At 42.7% G+C, this 27841-nt stretch overlaps 1 long non-coding RNA gene across 1 annotated transcript; it reads right to left on the bottom strand.

Moving 5' to 3' along the window:
• On the bottom strand, window positions 1–27841 carry LOC141276163 (uncharacterized). Its single transcript, XR_012325266.1, has 4 exons — window positions 27595–27841; window positions 14898–15003; window positions 6467–6572; window positions 1–112 (listed from the first exon to the last, which is right to left on the bottom strand). It is a non-coding gene; the product is annotated as an uncharacterized lncRNA (long non-coding RNA).

Consider the following 27841-nt stretch of genomic DNA (forward strand, 5'->3'; position numbering starts at 1 on the left):
TTCTTTTCTTAAGTGTCTTGATTGGTGGTCATCCATTGACCAAGTTTGGGGTGGGTGGTCTCTGTTCCAGGTGGTAGCACTCAACACTTTTATTTCTTGTTTTACCTGTTTCCTAGGGAGAAATGTTTTAAATTAAAATTAAATTTAATTAATTTATTTCTTTTAGTTCCACCTGTGGAATCTTAATCATATTGTAATATAATCCTGTGGAAGTCATGATGTTAGTATTGACTGATTTCAGGCTAGCTTAGAAAAGAGCTGAGAGTGGTTCCTTGGGTATAAAAATGGTTCAACAGGTAAAGAATGGCTTCTTCTTGTGAAAGGAAAAGAAAATATTTGATGTGCCCTCATACTCCCCTTAAGCTAGGCAGAAAACAAGGAAAAGTGGAGAATTTCACATGGCCAGTATTACTCAGAGTACTCAGTTTTGTGGGGAGTTTGTGATATTTTTGAGCTTTGAGAGGATAAAGGGAGAGGATTGAAAGCTAGTGGATGGAGCATCATAAAGTATCTAGATTGTCCTAGATTCTGTTTCTGACCTTGTCAATGATTCACTATATATATTGTGGTAAATTATTTTGTCTCAACTCTGTATTTTTCTCTTTGAAAAATGGGGACCTTGGTGCTCATAGCATCTACCTACCTCCTCTGGGTGTGACGAGGTCACTTTGAAAAGAGGATGAGCAATACATACATGAAAGATGCCAAGCAGATGTAATATTAAGCTGCATTTAGTCCTGTACATTAAAATTTATTACTTTGGTAAAAAATAAAAACATTAAAAAACCATAACATCCTGATTTCCTGTTTTCTAGAGATTCTAGACAAATACTGAGCTTGTCTGTGGTGAGCATTTGTTGGTACAAGATATGGATTAGGAAGCAGGAGCCAGGACAGTTGAGAATAGAATCTAACAACTTGAACAGTTTAACAACAAGTAGCAAAGTTTGAAGATGATTTCCACTTGAAAACCACTAGTAAACATGAGGTGAGTAACTACCTTCAATGCACAATGTCCCATTAGAACAGACTGAACCACTTGGGTAACCAGGGCCCAGTAAGTGATAAACTATACTAGAATAATTTCAGGGATGCAGGAAAGAGCTATTCGTTTCCTCAGATGGAAGGTGTGTGTTATGGTGCAGAGTGATTGCTCATTAATGCTAGTTTTTAGAACTGAAAAACCAGGCACTGTCAGGAATAAAGCTTCTTTAAGTATGGATGACCATTTTAAAAGGAATCTTTCAAAATGAGAAGATAAAGCTCCTTGTCTGCAGAGTGACGTTGGTCCTGGGGCCTTTGACATACCTGGGAGCATTTCTTACTTCCATATAACTGAGTCAGGCATTGGTGTATACGTGAAAAAATTTCTACCTCTGAAACTCACTAGAACCCACTTTTTCCTAGTACTGAAATCACCATTTCCTAAAAGATATGCTACAGCTTGTTCTGCTTCATGAAAGCAAACCTTGGGAGAAAAACATGTGTGTACTTAGTTGCAGGAGAGAGATTTTTTTAACATTACCCCAAACTCAGCCCGAAGAGTACTCCTTCTAAACTCCAAGTTGGATTTCGGTGAACCAAGTTGTTTGAATGAGATGCTGTTGCATTGATGGGTTGGTGGGGATGGAATTAGGGAGATGTGGGTGAGGTTAATGGGGCAGCATTATTTGACTAGCTCTGGAGGATTCAGGTGAGTGTTATTCAGTCCCCGAGGTCCACATTGCATCCCTGACCCAGCCAGCTTTTTCTGTCAGAGGAGCTTCTCCTCTTCTATGAGGGCTCTTCCAAGACTCCCAGGACATGGATAATGATGCTTTCTGGTTCTAGGGCACCCCCAGCTTGAGAGAAGTTGGTCCTTGAGTGGACCTGCATTCCTAGATCACACTCAAAGGCCAAATTGTCAAACTAAACACTAGATATTTCAGATTGGAGAAAATTCAAATTAGAATGCTGGTGCTTCGCTTTATTTTCTGATAGTCCAGGAGTCAAGGTGCCTGAGTCCTGGGAGCAGCAGATGCTTTCTCATTAACTCTTTGTTGAAAACCTCTGTGATCCAGCCACCCAAAGGCGCTGCCCCACCTGCCTTCCCTCACCCTCAGGCCCTATATGTTCAGTTTGTAATTCTGTTTCCTTTTGCTGCATGACATCCACTTTAGATTATTTTTTCCACAGGAACCCATGACTTGGAAATCCATAAGATGCATAATTAACTTTACCTGTGCTATAAGCTTAATTGTGTTCTCTTCTCTCACGCATTCATTTGTTAAAGTCTAACCCCCCCCAGTACCTCAGAATGTGACTGCATTTGGATATAGGCTCCCTAAAACGGTAATTAAGTTAAAATGAGATTACTAGGGTGGGACCTAATCCAATATGACTAATGTTTTTATAAGAGGAGATCAGGATGCAGGTACACACAGAGGGAAGACCATGGGGAGACACAGGGAGAAGACTGCCCATCTATAAGCCAAGGAGAGGCCTCAGAAGAAACCAGCCCTGCTGACACCTTGGTCTTGGACTTCCAGCCTGCAGAACTGTGAGAAAATAAATTTTTGCTGTTTAAGCCACCCAGTCTGTGGTACTTCGTTATGGCAGCCCTAGCCATCTAATATAATCTGTAAGGGGATTAGATCCTGTTCTGCATTTTCTTAGATTCTGTATTTGTCAGTTTGATAGGCATTTATCACAGGGTCAAGTATATTAACTATATTTTCCTATTTTCTGTACTTTGATGCTCTGGCATTTGGAGGCCTTGCAGACTGGGGAGAGATGGCAAAGTGCTTGTTCCGGATCACATCTGTCATAAACTGACCAACCAATCATGTTTATACACCAGTCACCTCCTTATCTAACTCTCACACACCAAGGCAATATTTCTTCTGTCCTAAATCATCCCAGGGCCAGGTACTTGGCAATTAGAGACCACCTCAATAGCCCAAAGCGCACCAGAATTACTCAAAGCGGCCAATCCTAAGTTGTTTACCTGCCCTGCCTTGCCTTTCCTGAAGAAACCCCAATAAAGTCTGTGGCCTAGGCCTTCCTCTTGCTCCTTTCTGCCTTCTGACTGACAGTGGTGCTTCCCCCTGTGGCCCTGCATGGCATGCAGTGCCCTCCTCTTTGGGATCTGTGACTATAATAAACTTCTGCCTTTCAAGCCTGGTTCTCTTCTCTTGTGGCTGCACCGACTTCACCATACCATACCCCACACCTACATTATTAGAACAGATCCACTTCTCATAGCTGTCTCAAAGGTCTATAGGGCACCATCAGACAGACTCTTGATCAGGAATTGCATTTCCATTTCCTTACAAGACTGTCTGTCTTCTTCTCAACCTTCCTTCTTCTTAACCCTCTCTTATTCTTCACCCTCTCTTCTTCTCTCTCTGTCTCTATTCTTGTCTCCTCAATAGTCATTCACCTGGTCCAGCCATCTTGCAGACTCCATTTTTTTCTACTCAGTGAACCCAACACCACTTTTCATCACTTTCTGACCCCTCTTGAAGCCAGGAACACACCTATGGCCCCACAAAGCTAGGTTGATTCAACTTGCTTCAGCAAGGGACACAATCAAGCAGAAGTGCAGCTTCTCACCAAATAGAGGAAGAGAGAGAGTTACCATGGGATTTGGAGGAAGTGTGGAGTTTAGGGAAAATTTAGGTGAGACTGTGTTTGGCTCAAAGTAAAACAGAGAGAGTGTGTAAAGGGGTTAATATACAGGCTGGTCTAAGAAACAGACCCAGGGTTCCCATTATCTTGGAAATTCAAAGTTAAATGTGGAATATTATGTCTGAAGACCCCTATCTGAAGCTCTGCGCCTGGGTTGGAAAGCGAGGCTGTTTCTCTGTTAGTGACCTGTGTGACTCAGAGCCATCAGGCAAGAGTGAGCTATTTCATTCTCACTGATATCATTTCAAATAGCCAAGCTTCTCAGTCTATGATTTTAGAGAACAAGTTTTCACACCATGTCCACGATGTTAGTTAGCACAAGCTGTTTTTACACACTTACATTCCTTGTCTCTCATTCTCACACCACAACTCTGACTGCTCCAGGACCAGGGTCCTGACTTCTGAGTTCCAGTTTGTTAATATTGTACTATACTATCTACCCAAAGATATTGAAAAGGGAAATTTAACTTGTTGAAACAGAATACTTGGAAGATGGGCTAAATAGCAGAATGGACAGAACTGACCTTAGTGGATGGAAATATGAAGCCCATGAATTATCCTAAAACGTACTAAAAAGAGGTAAAGTGATAGAAACTGTGAAATAAAATTCAGAAGACATGGACCCAGGAAGGCCAACATTCATCTCTTTGACGTTCCAGAAAGAGAGTAGGCAGAACATGAAGTGAGGAAGTAATACAAAAAATAGCAAGCAGTTGGTAGGTAGACTATTCAAAGAATTCCTGCGAATCAACGAGGAAAAGATAGCAGGAAACTATTAGGGAAAAAAGGACAAAGAATTTAAAAAGTCTTCAAAGAAAAAGAAATCAGGAAGAGATCATAAAAACGATGATGTCTGCAATACGGTGGAGTAGGCCACTCCAAACTCTCATCCTCCAATAGAAACATTGAAAAATGAGCAGAATGGGGACATATGTATATGTATAACTGATTCACTTTGTTATAAAGCAGTAACTAACACACCATTGTAAAGCAATTATATTCCAGTAAAGATGTTTAAAAAAAAAGAAAGAAAAATGAGCAGAAACTGTCAGAACCAATTTTGTGAGAATTATGGAAAATGATTTATAAAAGTTTATAGCGACCAAACAAGCATGGAATCCAGAAAAAGTCACTACAAAATGGTAGGAAGATTTTGTGATAATCTTACTGCCCTTCCCTTACCCTCTCGCTGTGTGGTGGCAGTTTTAAAGCAGCACCAGTCATAAATTGGCACCAGTTTTAAAGTAGGGGTAGCTCATGTCCCCAGTGTGGAACCATTTCCCTAGCTCCAGAGGGAGCAGAGCAGACCACATTCACAAATTATTGTGTATGCCTCTTCTAACCTGTCTGGGAGGCTACCTGAAGGACTGACACTAGGTACAGCTCTGTTTTACCTAACTCTGAACTCAGACTGGAAAATCTTGAAAACACTGCAAGCCAAACTTGCAAAGACTCTTGTGTTGTCAAAACACAACAGACTGCCTAAGGCAAAATCTGGGGAAAGTGTCTCTGGGAAATTAAGACATCCAAAAACAACTGTATATAATGGGGAATTTAGAAAGCCATATTTATGACCAGGGTAAGACACATGCTTAGAAAAGACCTGAGAAGACCCTAAGCTTTCACCTTGGTCAGATCCAGTGCAAGCCTGGCTAGGAGTTGAAGGAGGCCCCCAGCACAGTCAACTTTAAAAGACTGGGAGAGCTTCTGTCACTCAAGGAAATCTCTATCAAAACAGTAGCTGAGGGCTTCCCTGGTGGCGCAGTGGTTGAGAGTCCGCCTGCCGATGCAGGGGTCACGGGTTCGAGCCCCGGTCCGGGAAGATCCCACATGCTGCGGAGCGGCTGGGCCCGTGAGCCATGGCCACTGAACCTGTGCGTCCGGAGCCTGTGCTCTGCAACGGGAGAGGCTACAACAGTGAGAGGCCCGCGTACCGCAAAAAAACAAAACAAAACAAAACTGGAAAGAACCGTTTTTGCTCTAGTGTCAGAATATTTCATTGTTTCATTAGTTAAGAGCTAGATATAGTCGTTGACTTGTGTTTTGCTGCAGTGTTGTTCAAACAACAAAAACTTCTCTTTCAACTCTAGGCTCACAGAGTCTCAGTCAACAAGATATTTCCTTCATGAGAGTGTCATGGGGAAACAAGATGGATACTGAAAATAGGAGATTTATGCACTTAACTTTCAGTTACTCTGAAACATGTGCTCAAAGTATTAAAATGGCTTCAGGACTATCTTTATTGTTCCAGCTATACTTTTTCTTTATTTTTCCAACTGAGCTGGTATAGTTTAATTTTCATAAGTTAGTATGCATGAGGTGCTACACCAAAATATCTGGTTCATGAAAGCCTGCTTGAACTATTACCACACATCTCCTCCTACAACCAACCCACTGCCCCAATTTTCCTTTCCTGATTCTGTGCCCTGGCATCGTGTATTCATTTGGGCCCTGCCTTAGATTTGCCAGTCTCAGGTCTAAGTCACTATTTTATCCTGACCTCCCATGTGTATGATACACTGGGTTCCAAATGCCACTCTGCGTACCAAACACATAGCTGGGCCCAGTCACCATTACCCCATCCCATTCACTACATCATTAGGTGCTCACACCAAATACTGAGGATTCTGTTTTCTTTGCTCTAGCTGTGTTTCTGGGTCTGTGCTTGAATCTCACAATGGAAATAAAAGGATATCCTTACATGGCAGTGACAAGGCTAACACTGAGGATGCTAATGGTAGGTTGGGGTGAGATCAGCAGAAGTAGCGTGACTGAGCCAAACATGCAATGGACTCACCAGTGGTTGTGCAAATGGCAGTGAGAGCCGAGAGGATGAAGATCTCCAGATAAAGGTCCAATCCCAAGGCCAGTGTGATGAATATGGCTCCAGAAAATATGTCTGACTAAAGAGGGAACAGTCAGGATGGAAAAGAAACATGCACTGCCTCACTTAGCTCTTCACTGATGACTAATATTTACTATAGTATACATGTCACTAATATTTACTATAGTATACATGTCACCTCTACAATCCAATTATGAACACCTTAGAAGCCAGATCTCATCCTCAGAGGATCAATTACTGGACTGACCATCGAGGCTAATAATGAGTGATTGAACAGAAGGTGAGAAATGTTTGCACTATAGCTTGTGTAGACTACTCTTTAATGATGGTCAGCAGAGAAACAACAATAAAGACTAGATTAGTAGATAGAGGAGATACAGAATAGACAAATGGTTATGGCCAGGAAGGAAGATACTTGAGCATGCTTGGGGTAACAGAAAGTAATAGGTAAAATATGATGGGAGGAGGGTAATTATGAAGCAAATAGCCAGAAGCATTGAGAAGAGATGGGATCAAGAGTAGGCAGAGGTCAAGGGGTTGGCCTTTGACAAAAAGGAAGACTCCTCATCCTCAGAGTAGTGGGAAAAAGTAAGAACAAGGTTATTTGGGTGGAGGAGGGATGAGTGGTTGGTTCATGCCTAAATTTTCTAGATAAAGTGAGAGATGAGGTTTTCTGATAAGAGGCAGAGGTCCAGGAGGTAAAAACATTGTGGATGGTTTAGAATAGTCATTGAGAGGACCAGGGAGAAAATCATAAAGAAACACAGATAAAAGGACTATTGGTTGAGGTTTAGAAGCCAGCAGGGAGTCCTGCAGCGGGATGCTGAGATGCAAGATCATGTCCACCCAGCTCTGTTGGCACCCCTATAGCCCCAAATTGTGCTTCCCAGCTTCTCTGATCTTTCTTCAACACAACAGGTGTTTCTTCAACTCTGATCCTCCCAGGCTTCATATCAAAAACCAAACCCAAACCAAAACAAAAACCTGAGAAATAGGATGTAAGCATGTTAGAAACACAGAAATAAAATCTCTGGGTACAGGCACAGAGTCAGAGGGAAGCTGGATTCAACCAGGGTTGGACTTTTTGCCAGGGGAGTTCAATGAAAGTGGAGATAGGCAAAGAAACTGAGGCTATGTGCTTAAAGAGTGATTATAAAGATGGATCGTGGAATCTAAGGGAAAGGAAAGCATGAGTGGGGTCAGGGCAAAGGATAAGGCGGCAGGATTCAGAATCAGAAGAATTAGAGGTAGGTTTCTTTGTAGAACTTGGGTTTGGAAGGTGTATAATAGGAGATGGTTGCTTTTTTTTCCCCCATGAAATTTGAAATAAAACTTGGTATTTTATCATCTCACTAGACATTCGTCTTGTTGAAAAGCCTGTTCTTGATGATCTGAGCCTAGAGCCTAACTCTGTGTTACCAACCCAAAGTACTTTCTGCAATGTTGTTATCACTGGGTTTTCAAGGAATGCAATTACTGTGTAAATTGAGGGAAGACTGGACTTTTTACATAACTGGATAGTTACAAAAAGTCTATTTATCATTTCAGAAAAGATATCACCTACTGAGTTGTTACTCATTGTATTTGAGTTGCCATGAAACATACCTGCATCCGTCTGCATTTATGGCTGTCACATTCATACCGACGTACATTGTATGTACAATTATTTAAGCACAGTATTACGACTTGTGTACTCATGCATAATTATTTACATATGCAAACACACATTACTGTATTATGAATTCCTTGACTTTGGTTTCTCTTATATAGTACAAGAAAGGCAATAAATTGATAGTCTTGAAATTATAAATAAGCAGCTTATATTACTAATGACTTTTTATTTTTTAAATATTTATTTATTTATTTAGGCTTCACAGGGTCTTAGTTGCAGTGTGAGGGGACTTTAGTTGCGGCATGCAGCAGGGATATAGCTCCCTGACCAGGGATCGAACCCGGCCCCTGTGCATTGGGAGCACAGAGTCTTAACCACTGGACAACCAGGGAAGTCCCACTAATGACTTTTTATTGTGGTAAATATATGTATATATGACATAAATTTTGCCATTTTAGCCATTTTAATGTGTATAATTCAGTGGACTTAATTACATTCACAATAATTATAAAATATTTCTCATAAAAAGGAAGCATTTCATGATTCAGGATTTTCTTTTGCTTTTAAAGGACGTTAGTAGGACAATTGTCATATCTGAATAAGGTCTGTAGGTTATATATTAGTAACCTTAGTTTGTATCAAAGTTAATTTCCTGGTTTAAAAATTTGCAGTGTGTTTTTCTAAAAGAATATCAATATCTTTAAGGCATACAGGTTGAAATATTTAGGGGTAAAGTTGCATGATGTCTGATAGAATACATATAATGATTCTCAGTATATGTATTATTGGAGGTTGAGAACCAGTGAACAAGATGATCTTTTTTAAAACTTGGGGCAGGGGAGGACTGTGAAAGTTTGATCTGTTTAATAAGTAACCAGGACAGAATCTGTTATAGAGTGTAATAGTACACAAAAGGTAGTATCTAAGATTATTAATACCACTTAAAACATAACCTTGTAGGGACTTCCCTGGTGGCACAGTGGTTAAGAATCCACCTGTCAATGCAGGGGACATGGGTTTGAGCCCTGGTTCAGGAAGATCCCACATGCTGTGGAGCAACTAAGCCCATGTGCCGCAACTACTGAGCCTGCACTCTAGAGCCTGTGAGCCACAACTACTGAGCCCGTGTGCCACAACTACTGGAGTCCGTGTGCCTAGAGTCCATGCTCCGCAACAAGAGAAGCCACCACAATGAGAAGCCCACATACTGCGACAAAGAGTAGCCCCCACTCGCAGCAATGAAGACCCAGCACAGCCAAAAAAAAAAATTAATTAATTAAAAAAACCAACCCCCCCCCCCCAAAACCACCATAACCTTGTAGGTAAGAATGGACTCCTGCCACTGAATCTTTCCAGGTGACCACAGCAGACCCTGCACAGTCACACTCATGCTCTTGGCCTTCCCTGCTGTTTCATTCAGCTCCCCAATATTCCATCCCCTCCCCACAAGCAGGAACCATCTACTCCAAGAGTCTGCATCCCTTGGGGGCCCCTTTGGCCACGTCATTCTGCTCCAGCACCTTGTTCATGCTCTTTAGGATCATAAAGCTCTAGATGTCAGAGCCAGGGAGAATGGAGATCACTAACTCCCACCCACCTGAGGAGCATGTGAGCATAAAGCCCCAGACACCTGCAGGCTCCTCTGCCTCCCTTGGGCTCTCCTCACCTTTCTGTCCTGGGGCTTAAGTGCCCCCAACCCCCATCAATGAGGATGACCTCCAATTCCAATTCCACCCAACATGGACTACCACCCTCTTTCCTGGTCTGCAACACATTTCCTGTACTTGTCCACACACCCTAGTCCAGCTCTTAGTTTAGTATATTTGCATATATTGTCACAAAGTGCTATTTCATGTGTAAAATTCTTACACCCTTAACCACGTGGTGAACTCCTAGTGAATAGGAATCTTGTTCCCCCTGACATGGAGCTCAACAATTTATAATAAGTGCTGGGAAATACTCACGTTGCATTAGAAAGGCTCATGCCATTTAATCTAAGCAACTGGTTTACTTCCAGTCATGATTCAACTCAACAGAGGAGCAATAAGGATGGTGAGCTTCTGCTCTCATGAACTGCCTAGACTATAAACTTGCAGGAGATTATTTCCTTAGTCACCGATACATGAGGAGCTTTTTCTTTGTTTTCTACACGTACTGCTGAATCTTCAATTTCCTTTCTTCTTTCCTCAATGATTATCTCCAAGGGTTTTAACTGTTAAAAAGCTTTAGAATTCCATTCATCTGTTGATGGACACTTAGGTTGCTTCCATGTCCTGGCTATTGTAAATAGAGCTGCAATGAACATTGTGGCACATGACTCTTTTTGAATTGTGGTTTTCTCAGGGTATATGCCCAGTAGTGGGATTGCTGGGTCGTATGGTATTTCTATTTCTAGTTTTTTAAGGAACCTCCATACTGTTCTCCATAGGGGCTGTATCAATTTACATTCCCACCAACAGTGCAAGAGGGTTCCTTTTCTCCACACCCTCTCCAGAATTCTTTTTTTTTTTTTTTTTTTTTTTGCGGTACGCGGGCCTCTCACTGTTGTGGCCTCTCCCGTTGCGGAGCACAGGCTCCGGACGCGCAGGCTCAGCAGCCATGGCTCACGGGCCCAGCCACTCCGTGGCATGTGGGATCTTCCTGGACTGGGGCACGAACCCGTGTCCCCTGCATCGGCAGGCGGACTCTCAACCACTGCGCCACCAGGGAAGCCCTCCAGAATTCTTTTAACACTTATTTGTGACATTTGTTTTGTAGGGGCGATAAAATAGGGTACATTTAAGCAAAGTCAGTATAATAATACAAAACACTTTCCTTCTGGTCTACACGTCAGATAATCAAGCTGAAAAGGAAAAAGTAAACCTAAACTGGCTTTGACAAAGAGAATAAAGAGGTTATTGTGCAGGGGGGAGCCAGGGTGCCAGAGAATCCTTCTCGTTTCTACTACTAAATAGCTGTGCTACTTGAATGAGACATTCCGATCTTTCTGTACATCCATTTTTTTTCACATCCTTAATGAAAGGGTGGGTTTACACTCTGGAGCCTCTCGTGACATGTAATTCTTTTTTTTTTTTTTTTTTTTTGCGGTACGCAGGCCTCTCACTGCCGTGGCCTCTCACGTTGCGGAGCACAGGCTCCGGACGCACAGGCTCAGCGGCCATGGCTCATGGGCCCAGCCATTCCGCGGCATGTGGGATCCTCCCGGACTGCGGCATGAACCCACGTCCCCTGCATCGGCAGGTGGACTCTCAACCACTGCGCCACCAGGGAAGCCCTACATGTAATTCTTTTACTCCACAAATGCAGGGTCTCTGAAGTTCCTTTTTTTTTTTTTTTGCATAAAATCTTGGTAGAGAGACCCCATGTAGTTTTAAAACATCTATATGGCTTGACCTTTAAAGGCTCTCTGATCTTAGCACTCTCATCCCTCATGAAGCTAAAATGCCAAGAGGGCATTGAACTCACTGAGATTCTCAAAGCCACACAGATGAACAGGGAGAGAACGGAGAGGTAGTGTGGAGTTGCTTCCCACCAAACCGCTTCCTCATATATTCTGGCATGGTCATCACCTTCAGAGACAGACATCAGCAGGGATTCACCTTCAGGGTCCAGCACATTCAGATCATTCAACACTTATTAAGCACCTGTGGGCAGGTGACTGTGTGTGGCACCTTGGGAAGACACAAGTGAGAAAGGCACAGTCCCTTGGGAAAGCAGCAAGGCTGGAATGCACACAGGCATTGGAATCAGGCAATCTTGGGATCTGTTCCCAGATCCAACATTTACTGGAAATATGAACTTTGGCAAATGACAATCTCTCTGAACCTCTGTTTTCTCATCTGTAAAGTGGACCTTTAATATGAAGGTAGATGTAAAATACCTACCACAACACCAAATGCATGGTAGACACTCAACAAATATTTTTTTATTATTTTCACCAGTAACGTTGCAGTCTAGCAAAAACAATATAAATAATGAACCATAATTAGGATTACATAATAAATTGATAATTCAACAAATTGCAGATATATATTCAGGTGTATATTTACGTGATTATCTTTATTGAAAAAAAGAGAGTTATATTAACTCTTATGTAGAGAAAATTCTGAAGTTATCATTACCGAAATACGAGATCAGCTATGTGATCAGTTTAAAAGGTGCATTTTTCTGGTTCCTTCATAGTAGTTTGAGCTCATGATTTCATCTCCCCCCGTATAAAAGAATGTTAAGTAAACATTTATATAATATTATCAAAAGCAAGAAGGGAAATTCTTGGGGCTCAGAAACTGTGCAGAACCCCCTCAAAGATGGTAAGCTATGTCCAAGAACACATGCATAAGTTCTGTGGTGTGTATTCTTACACCAAGAAGAGCAGAGCTTGTTCAAGCCTGGCACTAGAAGGGACTCAGGATGAGCAAAGAGGGATTATATAGTGACCTGCAGAGGTACTAGACAGAAGGCTTGCCCCCTGGACACCGTCATCCCAGGAATTATCCCAGGATATAGCACCCCTCAGCCTGTGCACCAGCTGCAGAAGGAATAAGCATGGGAGCTAGGCTCAGAGAGGCAGAGCAGTGCCCTAGTTGGTTGACAACACCGAAGTTGAAGGGGAGCCACCAGAGCATGGTATTTCCAACCCCTCATTAAAAAAAACAACAAACTACCTTACAAACATCAGAATGGCAAAAATCAGAATAAAGGAAAATACCATGCGTTGGTGAGAATGTGGGAAAATGGGAACCCTCACAACAGTGATCAGCAAGAGGACAGTGGATTGCAGCCGTTTTCAAGAGCGATCCGGCAGCACTTAGCGGTCTCATGTAAATGTAAGCCCAGAAATCCTGGGACTAATGATATTACCCAGGTTTCATGACTTTGCAGAAAGAATGAGTGAATAAATGAATGCTAGAAAAATGCACCAGAGAACACCTGTGGATGCTCACCCCTGCCTTGATGTATATGGGGACAAAGAACCACCCTAGGACCAGCAACAACAGCAAGGCCTACAAGAAACCAAGAACAGAGTGGAAATTAGAGAGGTTTGGCTTGTGGGCTTTTTCACCTCATGACCTCTGAGTCTGAAAATAAAATGCTTACTTGGATCCTGTCCCACTCAACCAATTATGACCCCAAGACAGCTGTGGGTCCCTTACCTCTGTTTCCATGATTCAGAGGTCACCGTTTCCTGGGGCTTAGGATGTGACAAAAGATGTATGGTGAAAAGTAGACAAAGAGTAAGAGATATGAGCTCAGCTGGACCACTAGAAGGTCATACAATCTTTGCCAAAAGGAATTATTCTTGAATGTCAGGAATTTCTTTCTCAAACCAATGAGAAAGAAATTTAGAGATAGAAGAATATTCCCAGTGACTGCCCCCAAGTCTTGCCATATATAATAATGATAATGGTATAGTCTTACATGAATATTAATGTTTGCAAAGAGCCTTCACTTATATCACTCATGCTTTTCTTACAACACCAGGTGAGGCAGATGTGATAAGCACAGTTATTCCTGTTTTGTGGAGGGGTAACCCAAGCCTCACAAAGATTACGGAAGCCCAAGGTCACAGGCTAAAAGAGCCAGGCTCTCAGCAACCTGTTAGTCACACCCACTGGGGCCATAGGGTATTTTGTCCACACTTCTGGAGACTGGCCCCTTTCTGGAGTGCGTGGCACTATCAAAACAAAACTCGGACCATAGGGCATGTGTGGAGGCTGGGTCCATTCTGGAGTCTCTGATACTACTAAAGTAAAACTAGGGGCAAAATCTTCAACAAGGGAGGGGCACAGTTATTTGTGATGACATAAGGTCACTTTCTGAGTCTATCCAGGGATGGTCTGTTTATACATTTGCTATGATCCAACTTTCTTCCACATAAGCATCTCCCTCTGACTGATAGGCATATATATGCATGTGCAAACACTAGAAAGGATAAGAGACTAGACCTGAAAAAACTCAGTCAGCTCAAGAAATATTTATAGCATGTGCTCAGTCAAATGCTGGATGATGGGGTAGTGTGAGTGACACGAGAGGAAATGGTCCCTAGTACTTAAGGAACTTAGGATCTAATTAAGAAGACACAGCTTCTACTGCTGAGCTGGCAGTAGAACAATTAGGAACTTAATCACCAAGTCTTGAAGTTTTGATCTACTAGCTCTAAATCATTCACTCCTTACTATGCTATCACTTTCTTCGTCAATTTCTACTCATCCATCTGGCATCCGCCCCAGGAAGCTCCCTGGACATGTGCCACGTCCCAGCCACCATCTAGGATGGATGCTCCTTCTGTGCGAGGTCTCTCAACACTGCATGCATACTTCTTTCTTTGTAGTTTCTACACTGTAGTGAATGTTTATCTGTTTCTCTCACTGAGATGTAAGCTTCTCACAAGAAGGGATCATTACTTTTACATTTTTTAATTTCCTGCATCTAATTCAGAACTGGATATATAGTGTAATAGCTCAAGGAGGAGAGATAGAAGTGAGAGCTAAAATGATCAAGGAGGTCAAGTGATAGTGGGGATTAAATGATATAGAAATGACATTCTTGGTGGGAATAACTGCTTTAGTGAAATCTCAGAGGGGGGAATGATGTGACTGGAATGACCCAGGCAGAATGGGCCACACAGGGAAGGCCCTGAGGTTTATCAAGGGATGGGTTAGGAAAAGGAGAAACAGAAATCAAACCAAAGAGGAGTTTGTCCTATACAGACTCCCAGACAAACATACCTAGAGTTCTGATTTAAAGAAAAAAGCTTATGATGCCACTTACATTCCATTCAAATGCTGCAATGGCGATTCCCGAATCCGCTCCCATCCCTGTCAGCCCCACGAAGTGACACACTGGCGATATTACTGGCAAAGAGAGAGGCGTTCAGCTGGAATCCAAGAAAACAGACTAGGATCAGAGTTAAAAGTCCCAAAACAGACTTCTTGAAAGCAGGTGAATGTTGAGATGTTTCCATCACTTCTCCTTAGGGCAGGAGTCAGCGAGCTAGAGCTCATGGCCTAAATTTAGCCAGTCACCAGTTTTTGCATGGTTGGTAGATAAGAATGTTCTCATACTTTTGAATAGTTTTTAAAAATCTTAAGAAGAATGATATTTTGTGAAATGTGAAATTATATGAAATTCAAATCTCAGTGTCCACAGATAGTTTTATTGGAATACAGCCACACTCATTGGTTTTACATATTGACTAAGGCTGCTTCTGTGCTACAACAGTAGTTGTGTTGTTGCCGCACACTGTATGGCCCATAAGCTCTAAAATACTTACAATCTAGCACTTTATGGAAAAGCTTTCTTTATTTTTTTAAAATAAATTTATTTATTTTTGGCTGCATTGGGTCTTTGTTTTTGGGTCTTTGTTGCTGCGTGCAGGCTTTCTCTAATTGCAGCGAGCAGGGGCTACTCTTCGTTGCAGTGAGCGGGCTTCTCATCGTGGCAGCTTCTCTTGTTGCAGAGCTCGGGCTCTAGGCACGCGGGCTTCAGTAGTTGTGGAGAGCAGCCTTCAGTAGTTGTGGCATGTGGGCTTAGTAGTTGTGGCTCACGGGCTCTACAGCGCAGGCTCAGTAGTTGTGGCACACAGGCTTAGTTGCTCCATGCCATGTGGGATCTTCCTGGACCAGGGCTCGAACCCATGTCCCCTGCATTGGCAGGCAGATTCTTAACCAGTGCACCACCAGGGAAGCCCCTGTCTATTTGGAAACTTTTGTGGCAGGATTTTTCCCCTATATCTGTGAAAAAATATCATTGGTGTTTTAATGGGGATTTCATTGAATCTACAGATTGCTTTGGGTAGTGTGGATATTTTGACAATATTAATTCTTCCAGTCCATGAACATGGGATATCGTCCCATTTATTTATATCTTCTTCAGTTTCTTTCATCAAGGTTTTATAGTTTTCAGTATACAGATTTTTCACTTCCTGGGTTAAATTTATTCCTAAGTATTTTATTCTTTTTGATGCTATTGTAAATGAGACTGTTTCATTTATTTCTTTTTCAGATAGTTCATTGTTAATGTATAGAAATGCAACTGATTTTTGTGTGTTGATTTTGTATCCTCAACTTTACTGAATTTATTAGTTTGAACAGTTTTGTGTGTGTGGAGTCTTTAGGATTTTCTAAATTTTAGGATTTCTTGCCTAATTGTTCTGGCTAGGACTATCAGTACTATGTTAAATAGGAGTGGTGAGAGTGGGCACCCTTGTTTGATTCCTGATCTTAGAAGAAAAGCTTTCAGGTTTTCACCATTGAGTATGATGTTAGCTGTGGGCTTGTCAGATATGGCCTTTATTGCATTGAGGTAAGTTTCTTCCATACCTGAGAAGTATGAGAGTTGTTGAGAGTTTTAATCATTAAAAGGTGTTGAATTTTGTTAAATGCTTTTTCTGCATCTGTTTTCACATCTGTAGATGGGACTCCAATCAGTGAGTCAGCCACCTGGGCGTGGGCTCACCTTCTAAAAATTTCCCTCCTTGGTCTTGGACTCCATCAGGGATTCACACAATTCCCAAAGGCACTTTTGCCCACGGAAGGATACCACATTATTGTTTCTGAGGAGGAATACTAGCCAGGGACCTCCTATTCCACCATCTTGCTGATGTCACCTCATGAACGCCCATACCATTTTGAAGATGTCTTTTTCTTTGTTGAACATTTGCTTGATTGTTGTCAACCTTTGACTGTTTTCCATTGTTTCCACAATGTTCTGGTTGGTTTTTTGATGTTTCTGTTGGGGAATGAAATCTTGGAATGTCCTAGTCCACCATTTTCCTGGTCATCTCATGGTTATAATGGAGTTCTGTTGACTGAGACATCTCATCAGGTCATTACTGCTCCCTCCCACACTCTCCCAGAGATCCTATCCTGCGTAAGGCATTCGTGCACATCTGTCCTTTCCTCTGCTCTGCAAGCAACATCTGTGTGCATTTCTGACCATTTAAATGCAGGACAAGAAGTAAACTTGATGAAATAAGAGCCTCAAGAGGAGCCGAGAGGAAAATCAAATGGGTCCCAATACAGGAAAGTAGGAGTAGAGCTAAGTTAACTAAACCTTAATTTAACATAAAAGAAGTTTGTGGCACAGCTGTATCTCACTAGGAAAAAAATTTAAAGATCAACCTTAGAATAAGGCAAGAAAAAGTCACTTTTTAGAGAGCTCTGTGAACCTGAGTCCAAGACCCTCATAAAGCATGAGGAAATCTGCACGAGAGAAAGGACTTGGTTAGCTCCCACCAAAGGACACATATTTATAACTTGCCTTTACCAAATAAATAAGCCCATCAAGCAGCAGGTCTCCTTTGGATCATTTTTCTTTCTGAGTAAGAAGTTTCTGTTGGGCATCACATTGTCTTCCACCTATAGGCCTGGAGTTTTGAACCTCTGAGCTCCTACCTCATCCTGTGGGCAGGATGGAGGCTCAAGGTGCTGCATCCCTTCCTTCTGAAGCCCTTGCTCTGCTAGGCTATGTGGCTTCAGCTTCTCTAGTTCCAGCAGCTGCACTCACATACTCTCATCTCATGCCCAGGGACAGGGAGAAGGAGGAGGAGGGAATCTGGGCACGAGGACACCTCAGAGACCTGTGGGTATACAATTCCTGAACATTGACCAGTCTGGAAAAATTGGTAAAGTAACTTTATTAGTTTATTACTCCAGAAGAGGAACAAGCTCTACTGCCTTCTCTGGGAGATCTATAGAGAAGAGTTGGTTTGAAAACTGTTTTTGCATATATATGAGTCTGGGTTAGTCCATGGGAATGGTTCCATCCACCTCCTGTTGTCCTCATCTCCCTGCTGAAGTCACAATGCCTTCTGTCTGCTACCTGTCATATAAAGCACCCCTCCCCTCCCCCACCACAAGTCTCTCTTGTTCCTTTCCTCATCTGCCTAGGCTTTTCCCACCTCACCACCTTCGGCAGTTGGCACACACATCAGACTTCTGCCACCTCCTGGATGTCCCTTGACCTTAAATGATGCAGAGGTTTTATGCCTTCTATTTCTTCTCCTTACAATGTCCTTTCTGCTATCCCTTTAGCACTAGAAGAAGTTCTACCTTCTCCAGGAGACCCAGATATAAAGAGCCATATGGTAAGGGGCTGTGTTAATTGTTGTAACATTAAGGCTAGGATAGCGTGTGACAGGTAGGTGTCATGAAAACGATGTGCATTGCAAACTCTTTTAACCCAGTTAGAACAAGAAAAGCCCCAGGATTAATCAGGTCTTTGGAAGAGAGGGAGTTCAACTTGAACCAGGGTGCTGTGGGACTAATCGTGGGTAGTCTGCTCTCAGCTGCTCCCAGGAGGATGAACCCCAAGCTTGAGGGCAGGAGACTTTTGCTCACCATCGGGGACTTTGCAGCTGTGTCCCCCTGGGAGGGGCATCAGTGGAGTCATAGGTGATGATCTATGAATTATTCAGCAGAAGTCTGGGAGCCCTACTCAATTTTTCTTGAGATTTACTGGTTCTAAAATAGTTAGCTTGGTTCTGTGGTCTTCTGTGGTTCAGAATTTTATTTCTTTGGATCCCCAAAGGCATCATTTTTATATAATATTATATATATGATACAATATATAATTTATATTATACCATATCATATTATATATAATATACGATTTATAATATGTAATCTATATTATAGTACAGTATAGTATAATATAACAGGGGTCTCAGAGTGGTTCTTGGGCTCCATATCAGGCAGGTGGCCTTCCTGACCATCTCTGGGCTCCAATCTGAGGAGGAGGCCGATTATTACTGCTCAGTGTGGTACAGCATCCTCAGAGCTCACACAGTGCTTCAGACACAAACCCTGAGCTCCCCCAGCCTCACCCAGCACCTGGGGGAACTCACAGAGCACTGTTTAACTGGCCCATGAAAAGACAAGGGCTGGGTTCCAACTGACAATAGCGTGTGCTATTCAGGAGCATTAAAAATAATATGAGAGAGAAAAAAATATGAGTTAAAATGACTGGACCTACACAATCGGTAAACGTATATTTATTATTGTGAATATATTTGTGGCAACTTAAAGATATATACATTCACACACAGTAAAAATTGGTAAAAAGGAATACAAGGTTTAACTAAGGGAACATATTTATTTCCATATTTTTCTTTTCTATTCCAATTGTAGATGCTAGATTCACATGCTGGGGTCATCAGCCACCAGCCTGCCTTCTTCTTCTGCCCTTGGCACATGCCGTGATATCTGACTCTAGGGATCTTTCTTCCTTTCTGCCATGGAGACCGCTTGACATCCTACAGATCCAAACTTATGCATCAGACTTTTTTGAGACTTCTTTGGCCCAACTTCCCTCTGCTCCTCAACATGCATAAAGGGTAATTTCCCATGTGTGTGTTCCTGTTGCACCCTTTAACTGCCCTTTCACATATGTGTGCAGTGTCTGAAAACAGCAGGCAAAGTTGGAGCTGTAAGGGTACAGTTGACAGAGACGGACATTTAAAAAAATTGATATTTTTCCATCGAAATAAAAATCCAGATGTGAAAGCATCACTGTTCCAGTGGTGGATCTTCTGAGACATCTACTCACTCTGTTATCTGAGGTAATGACACCAGGAAAAAATTACAGTACAAAAAGGACATGTGCTAAGTGTTATCACAGTAACCAGAGGATGTAGCCCCTGTGGCCAGCAGGGGGCGCTTGTGATGTCCAGAGAGCGCAGGTGTGCTAGACAGCTGATAAACCGCTCAGCTTGCTCAAGAGTATTTGGGTAAACTGTGTTCTCACTAGTGTGTGACTTTCCTTCACTTGTGATGCCTCCTTATCACCCTACGAGATCCTAGGTCTGGCTCTCCCATGGCTTCAGATTTGAGTCAGATCCTTTTCTTCTAGAGTCTTTGCCCAAATCTGGTCCAGGAAGGACTGATAGACAGTGAGGATCCAGAATGTGGATAGAGTAAGTCTGTTCCTAGGAGAGTCTGGCTAGAGAAGCAAACACAGCTTGTGGGCATAATCCCCACCATGGATCTTCTGGAGACAGAGCTCTGAGGCGTCTCCAATGTGCCCCAGAGCATTTTCCCCTCAGCCTTTTACAAATGGGGCATTTTCCAGGGGTTTAGGTGAAGGGGCTCCCGGGGTCAGACAGGTTCTACCTTTATCCTCTGGTCTATAAGAAGCAGTCCTCTGATACTAGACTCACACCCCTCTGTCTCAGTGTATTGGTCACTTGATTAGAAGGTCACCACCTTCTGCAATGGAAGCCTTAGAAATGTAAGCAATTTTGATGCAGTCTTGCATCAACAGCTGTTATTCTGAAGCACTGTAAATGTGATTGATGTTTTTTGTTCCCTGGACTATGGCCTGAGGGGAAAGACTGATTACTACTGCAGACCTGGAATAATAGCCTTGCACTACGATCTTGGCCTTGGGAAAGTGGGCCAAGGCATCCCCTCTGCACCCTTTGCTCAGTCATTTACTTCCCTATCACAACATGTGACCAACACTAGCTCACTGGGGATATTTCTGCTGTCACTTCTGCCACCAGCACCTGAAGAACTAAAGTATTTGGGTCTTTAGAAATGTCTACTTGTGTGGTCCCATCAAAGCTTAGACCTAATCTTTTTTTTGGCTGTGCAGTGAGGCTTGCAGGATCTTAGTTACCCTGACCAGGGATTGAACCCTGGCCTCGGCAGTGAAAATGCCGACTTCTAACCACTGGACAGCCAGGGAATTCCTGATTACTCTTTTTAAATTGCGTTGTCCGTGGTTACAGAACAATGTTGAATAATAATGGAGGTAATGGGCAACTTTGCCTTTTCCTGATCTTAGTGGAAGGATTAAGTGAGATGCTGACTTTAAGACTAAATTATACATGTGTGCAAGAGAGAGCGTATTACCATATTATAAATGTATCTGTCTGTTTTTATTTTCTTAACTGGTTTTTCTTAGGAAATGTTGTTAAATTTGGTGAAAGGCTCTTTCAGTATCTATTGAGACAATCTGATCTTATCTTTTGATCTATTATTATGGCATATTATATTAAAAGATTTCTTAATATTGATCAAAACTTGCATTTCTGGAATAAATTCCAGTTGGTAATGGCATTTCAATTTATTAATCTGGTATTACATTCCATTTGTTAATATTTTACTTAGAAATTTTATATCCATATTTAATGATATTGATCTGTAACTGTCCTCTTTTTGTATTTCTTTGTCAGGTTTAAGTAGCAGTGTTATAAATCTTTCTATGAGAACTAGGAAATTTTCCCTCTTTTCCAGTGCTTTGGAAAAAATTATGAAGCAAACAAATTGAAATCATCTTATCTTTGAAGATCTGTTAGAAGTTTTCTATTAAGCTACGTGGGCCTCATGTCTTTCTGTGGAGTAGTTCCATAACAACATTCTCTATTTTTTTCCTAAAGAAAGTAGTCTGTTTAGATGTTTTATCTTTAATGGGACCAACTTTGCATTTTCCAAGGATGTATACATTTCATCTAGTTTTTTTTCAATGGAAGTTATCTCTTTAGGATTTTTTTCATTTTAAGTTTTCAATATTTTCCACATATTTGACTTTATACATTTTCATTGAAAAAGTTAGTAAGTGGTTTTCCTATTCTGTCATTTAAAAAAAGATTTTGATGTGCCAGTTAGATTTACTATTTTTTATCCTCTACCACATAACCTGTTACTTTTCTTGTGATGGGGAGATGGGTTGTTTCTCACTTGTCTTTTTAATTTTCTTGTACCTGGTAGAACTCTAAATTTCTTCCCCTTGCTTGTTTTTTCCTTCACAAGATGGTTCCCACAGAGCTCTCCAGCCTTCCTTTTAAGGAGGAGATGGAATCAACCCAAATGTCCATTGACAGATGAGTGATAAACTAAGTATGGTATATATACATACATCAGAATATTATTCAGCCTTAAAAAGAAAGGAAATCCTGTCACATGCTACAACGTGGATGAGTAGAGGATATTATGATTAGTGATTTAGGCCAGTTATAAAAAGACAAAGACTGTGTGAATCTACTTATATGAAATATTTAAAGTAGTCAGATTCATAGAAACAGAAAGTAGAATTGCAGTTGGGGGAGTTGAGGGGATAGAGAGATGGAGAATTATTGTTTAATGAATATAGAGTTTCAGTTTTTTAAGATGAAAATTTCTGGAGATCTGTCATATAACAATGTCAATATACCCAACACTATTGAACTGCACGCTTAAAAATGGTTAAGACAGTGAGTTTTATATTATTTGTTTTTTAGCAATATTTTCTTAAAAAGAAGCTGGGCCAGAGATGAAGGGTGCTGCTGAAGCATAGGCATGGAGTATGTAACGGAAGTCAGGGTGTGTGAACACTGATAGGAGGTAATACCATCTACATTTTCACTCACCTTGTGTGGCAGAATAGCATGTCCATCCCCTCAGGGTATTGGCAACAAGCCACAGCTGTGGTGACACTGGCTATGACCATGCCACCAAAGGAAGTCATAGGTGTTTTCATAAGACAACATAGTGGCCATAGAATCTCCAAATACCATTTAACCTCATCCTACTTCAGAATCGCCAACTCTGATAATATAATTTCCTTAATAGAAAGGCCCAAACTGGGCTTAAACTCTTCAACATAAATATAAAAGTAGTAATACCCAACTGGTCCACAAAATGAGAAACTAAAATGTATATGGACTCTTCTTTCTACCCTACCCAGGTATCCAATTGATCACTAACTTTGTAGATTCTCTCTCCAAAGCTCTTTCAAATTCATCAGGTCCTGTTGACTTTCCATTCTAATGTCTTATTTCAAACCTTCATTGCACTTATTGATTATGGGCTATGATTGAATTGACCCCTGATTGACATCTGGCCCCTCCCCTCACTCCTTCTCCTTTCTGGGCATCTGGCATCTTCTGATGGTGAAGTCTGGTCCCAATTCCAGGATTCCTAGCTCTTCTTGCCTGAATAGCTGGGCTCCTTTCAGTGAATGGCTCAGAATCTCACCCCACATGGTCCCTCCTGGAGAGGGGAGTGTCTTTGTTTCCATTTCCTTCCAAACAGAGCTCATTCTGGTGATATTTATCACCTCCTTTAACACAAAGTGACTCTAAATGTCTGGACCAGAGTAGTGGCCCTTGGTGCATCTAGAGAAATGTAAAGGTTTAAATGTATTTTGATCATAGCACGCTGCACAGACACACCCTGGACTCACCGCTGGAATTGTGAGGGGTGCAGATTGGGGAAGGCAGGAGTCCTGAGCAATAGCACCTGCCCAGGGTCGGCATGTGTCCTTCATCCACCAGAGGGCGCTGTGTCCTATGCACCTGCTTGATGCTCTCCAGTTTCTCGGCTGATTCCCTCCCCTCTTGCAGGTGTTCCTGTGACCTCACTGGGGTGAATAACACCTCCCTCCTACAGTCTCTCTTCTTATCAGGTGGAGCCAAGGCTAAGGTTGAAGGAAGGATTTGAACAGCCTCCAGAAAGGGGAATATTTGCATGGAGACCTCCTACCCTCAGGATCAGGGTGACATATAAGAAGGGTTGGTGGGCTCAGGCCTGGCTGTGAGGCTCAGAAAGCAGAGCCTGGGGGTGTCTTCACCATGGCCTGGGCTCCTCTCCTTCTCACTCTCTTCGCTCACTGCACAGGTGGATGCCTGCAGGGAATTCTGGGAGGCCTCCTGTTTGTCACCTGGGAGGATGACCTCTCCCCCTTCCCTGGGAATGGGATCTGTCCTGTCCTCACTGGGTCTTGGGCAGAGGTTGTGTTGACTCAGCCCCGCTCTGTGTCGGGGTCTCTGGAGCAGAAGGTCACTATCTCTTGCACCCGCAGCAGCGGTAACATTGGGAGTTACTATGTGCACTGGTACCAGCAGCGCCTGGGCAGTGCCCCCACCATTGTAATCTACAAGGATGACCAAAGACCCTCTGGAGTTCCCAATCGTTTCTCTGGCTCCATTGACACTTCCTCCAGTGCTGCCTACCTGACCATCTCTGGGCTGCAGCCTGAGGACAAGGCCAACTACTACTGTCAGTCCGGTTATGACAGCAACAAGGACACAGTGCTCCAGACCCATGGAGAAGTGAGATCAAAATTCCCTAGAGCCTCCCTGTCCTGGGTCTGCCCTTGACCCATCCCCACCAGGGAGGGCTGAGTTTTTCCCTGTGCTCTTCTTGAAAGCTCAAGCTGGAATTTTCATGAGTTCCTCTCTTTTCTTTCCAAAATATAATTTTTTCCTCTCATGTCTTGATAGATGATCTCATAATCCTTTGCAAGCACTGCATGGAGGAGCTTTAGTTCAAATCAGGGTTTCTGAACCTCAGTATTCCTTGTGGAGGGGCTGTTCTGTGTATCAAGGACATTTAGAAGCATCCTTGGGCCCCACACATCCGATGCGAATAACAACTTACTCTCCATATTGTGACACACAAAAAACTTCCAGCCATTTTCAAATGTCCCATAGGAGGGCAAAATCACCCCAGTTTGAGAACTACACGTTTTAAAAGAGCATGATCTCAGCTATTAGGAAGGCTTTGGCTTTGAATCCTGTTTATACCACCAGCTGGGTGTACGGATGTATCATCGCCCTATGCTTCTGTTTTCCCAGCTTAGGCAAAACAATAACACATAATTCAAATGATTGTTTTGATGGATGAATAACATTCTAAGCATCATGAGATCAGAGAACCTATGACCCAATCATATGGAATCTCCTTCCAACTGGAGTGTGACTTTTGGCCAGATTAGGTGTGTGATTAATATTTTAAAACTTTATACAAAGCACATGAAAATCTCTCTTCATTTATTCCCACAGGGAGCATTTTTCAAGCATGGGATACAAAGATGAAGACATGAAAAGGTCCGGTACTCTAACAGTTTGCATTTTAAGATGGGTATGAGAAAACAGACCAGGACAGCAGCAAAGATGGGTGTATTAAAATGTCCTTTCTTTGGGCTTCCCTGGTGGCACAGTGGTTGAGAGTCCACCTGCTGATGCAGGGGACGCGGGCTCGTGCCCTGGTCCGGGAGAATCCCACATGCCGCGGAGCGGCTGGGCCTGCTGGAGCGGCTGGGCCCGTGAGCCATGGCCGCTGAGCCTGCGTGTCCGGAGCCTGTGCTCCGCAACGGGAGAGGCCACAGCAGTGAGAGGCCCGTGTACCGCAAAAGAAAAAAAAAAGTCCTTTCTTTTACCAGAGTGTTTAGGTTCAAATTTTGGCTCTGGTTCTATTCGGTTCTCTTCAAATTTTGGTCCTTGGACTTCCACTGTTCAGTACATATAGTCTCCACTAGCAGAATGTGGGTATTTATATTTCAATTTATGTTAATTAAAATTAAGTAAAATTTTAAATTCCATTTTCTCAATCACACTTGCTGCACTTCAACTGCTTAATGGCTGCGTGTGCCTCATGGCTACCATTTTTGAGAGTGCAGGTATAGAACATTTCTACCATGGCAGGAAGTTCTACTGGACAGTGCTGACTTGAACAATTCACTTGTCACTCAGGGATAAAGGCAGCCCATTTAGTAAAAAGTATTCTTGTGAAAACTCTTCTGTGTGCTGTGAGGCATGATTCTTTTGGATACAACTCTAGGGTATCTTTTTTTTTTTTTTTTTTTTTGCGGTACGCGGGCCTCTCACTGTTGTGGCCTCTCCCGTTGCGGAGCACAGGCTCCGGACGCACAGGCTCAGCAGCCATGGCTCACGGGCCCAGCCACTTTGCGGCATGTGGGATCTTTCCGGACCGGGGCACGAACCCGTGTCCCCTGCATTGGCAGGTGGACTCTCAACCACTGCGCCACCAGGGAAGCCCGGGTATCGTTTTTTATGTGCATGAATTTTAACCAGGGAGTGATGATAATAAAAAGAGTAAAAGAGAGATCTGGATATGCAGACTGAAAAGTCTCCCGACCATCCTGGCAAGTATCCTATGGGAGACAGGTGGGATTTCTAATGCTCCTGCTGGCCTTTAGGGTTTGCTCCACTCTGTGTCAATGTGGGGCCTTTAAGATCCCAGATTTGTGTCTGTGTGGACTGATCTGGTGTTGGTAGCCGATCTCCAAGATGCTCTTAATGGTCACTGACTCCTGGTATTCTTGCCCTTGTACATACTGATTAGAGATGACCTGTGAAACTAATGGAATATTGAGGAAATGACCGTGTATGACTTTCGATGCTACATCATAAAGGACTTCCATTGTGCTGTCTTAGATCACTCGCTCCGGGGAAGGCAGTTGCCATGATGTGAAGACTCTCAAGGAGCCCTATGGTGAGGTTCATGTGTCAAGGGACTGAGACCTTGTGCAACCAGCCTTGTGACTCAACCAAACTGGAAGCTGGTCCACCAGCCCCAGTCAAGCCTTTCTATGACCATCACCTGGTCAAAATCTTGACTGTAACCTAATAAACAAACTTGAGCCAGAAACACCCTTCCAGGCTGTTGCCAACTCCCTGATTGACAGAAACTGTGGAATCATACATGTTTTTGTTCTTAGCTTCTAATTTTGGAGAAATCTGATGTGAGGAAATAGATAATGAATACATTACGAGATGGACATGGCGATGTGGAGAGGGTGTAGGCATTGGTGGGGTTAAGCCTTAATGTCTACTGTTAGTGAAATGTGATGAGACCACACTGGACTCCCTCGCTGCATATGATGTCAATGGATTGCCTAATGGCTTTTCCTTATAACCCATGGCTTCATTATAAATGTCCCATATGAATTATGCACAACCATTATGCCTTGTCAAGCTTCTTTGAGTAAATCTTTTTTTTTTTTTTTTTTGCGGTACGCAGGCCTCTCACTGTTGTGGCCTCTCCCGTTGCGGAGCACAGGCTCCGGACGCGCAGGCTCAGCGGCCATGGCTCACGGGCCCAGCCGCTCCGCGGCATGTGGGATCTTCCCGGACCGGGGCACGAACCTGTGTCCCCTGCATCGGCAGGTGGACTCTCAACCATTGTGCCACCAGGGAAGCCCCTTTGGGTAAATCTTTGACTATAAAATAGTCGAAGGACACGGCCCTCTTCCACACTTTGATATTTCAGTATTGAATTCCTTAAAACAAGGTACCTTACCCTCTTTATTATCTATATTTTTCACTCCCCCACCTTTATCAGACGTAAAGATTTATGTAGACAGTCACCTTATGTATTCCTTTGAATAATAAGAAGCATCTGTGTACATTTCTGCCCCTTAACTAAAAGACAGAGATGTTGCTTTAACAAGAGGGGTCACCCAATGGTAAAGATGAAAAAAATATATATATAGCACGTCCGAATTCAATAGAGCTAGGGAGTGAAGTGAACTTCCCAAAGTAGATTTTAGAAGAGACTCTCATCTTTTTGTCTAACTAATCAGGAGAGAGTCAAGTCCTGGATTTTGATGGAATATGTCCATAATAGGAGGAAAAAACAACACTTTAGAGCTCATCAGCCAATATGGCATTGAAGACCCTCTTCAAGCCAGGAGAGCAAAGGAAGAGGAAGGAAGAGAGAGCCTCTGGTGTTGGCAATCTTACCACAAAGACAATGGTGAGTTTCACCTCGTGAATATCCGGGGGCCTCACGAAGTGAACTGATGAAGAACATTCGTATCTTCTGTTGACAAAGGCTGGTGTTGCCCCTGGGAACATCTTCACCTCTCTGTCTCTTGTCTCAGCCACAGCGGCCTTCTTTCATCTCCCTCACATCTGGCACACTACTGGCTTGTTCCACTCTTTTCATAAGTATTTCTGGAATGGATGGAAGCATTTTTCTAAGTGAGAA

The sequence above is a fragment of the Tursiops truncatus genome, chromosome 13 (assembly GCF_011762595.2).
Source record: "Tursiops truncatus isolate mTurTru1 chromosome 13, mTurTru1.mat.Y, whole genome shotgun sequence".
NCBI lineage: Eukaryota > Metazoa > Chordata > Mammalia > Artiodactyla > Delphinidae > Tursiops > Tursiops truncatus.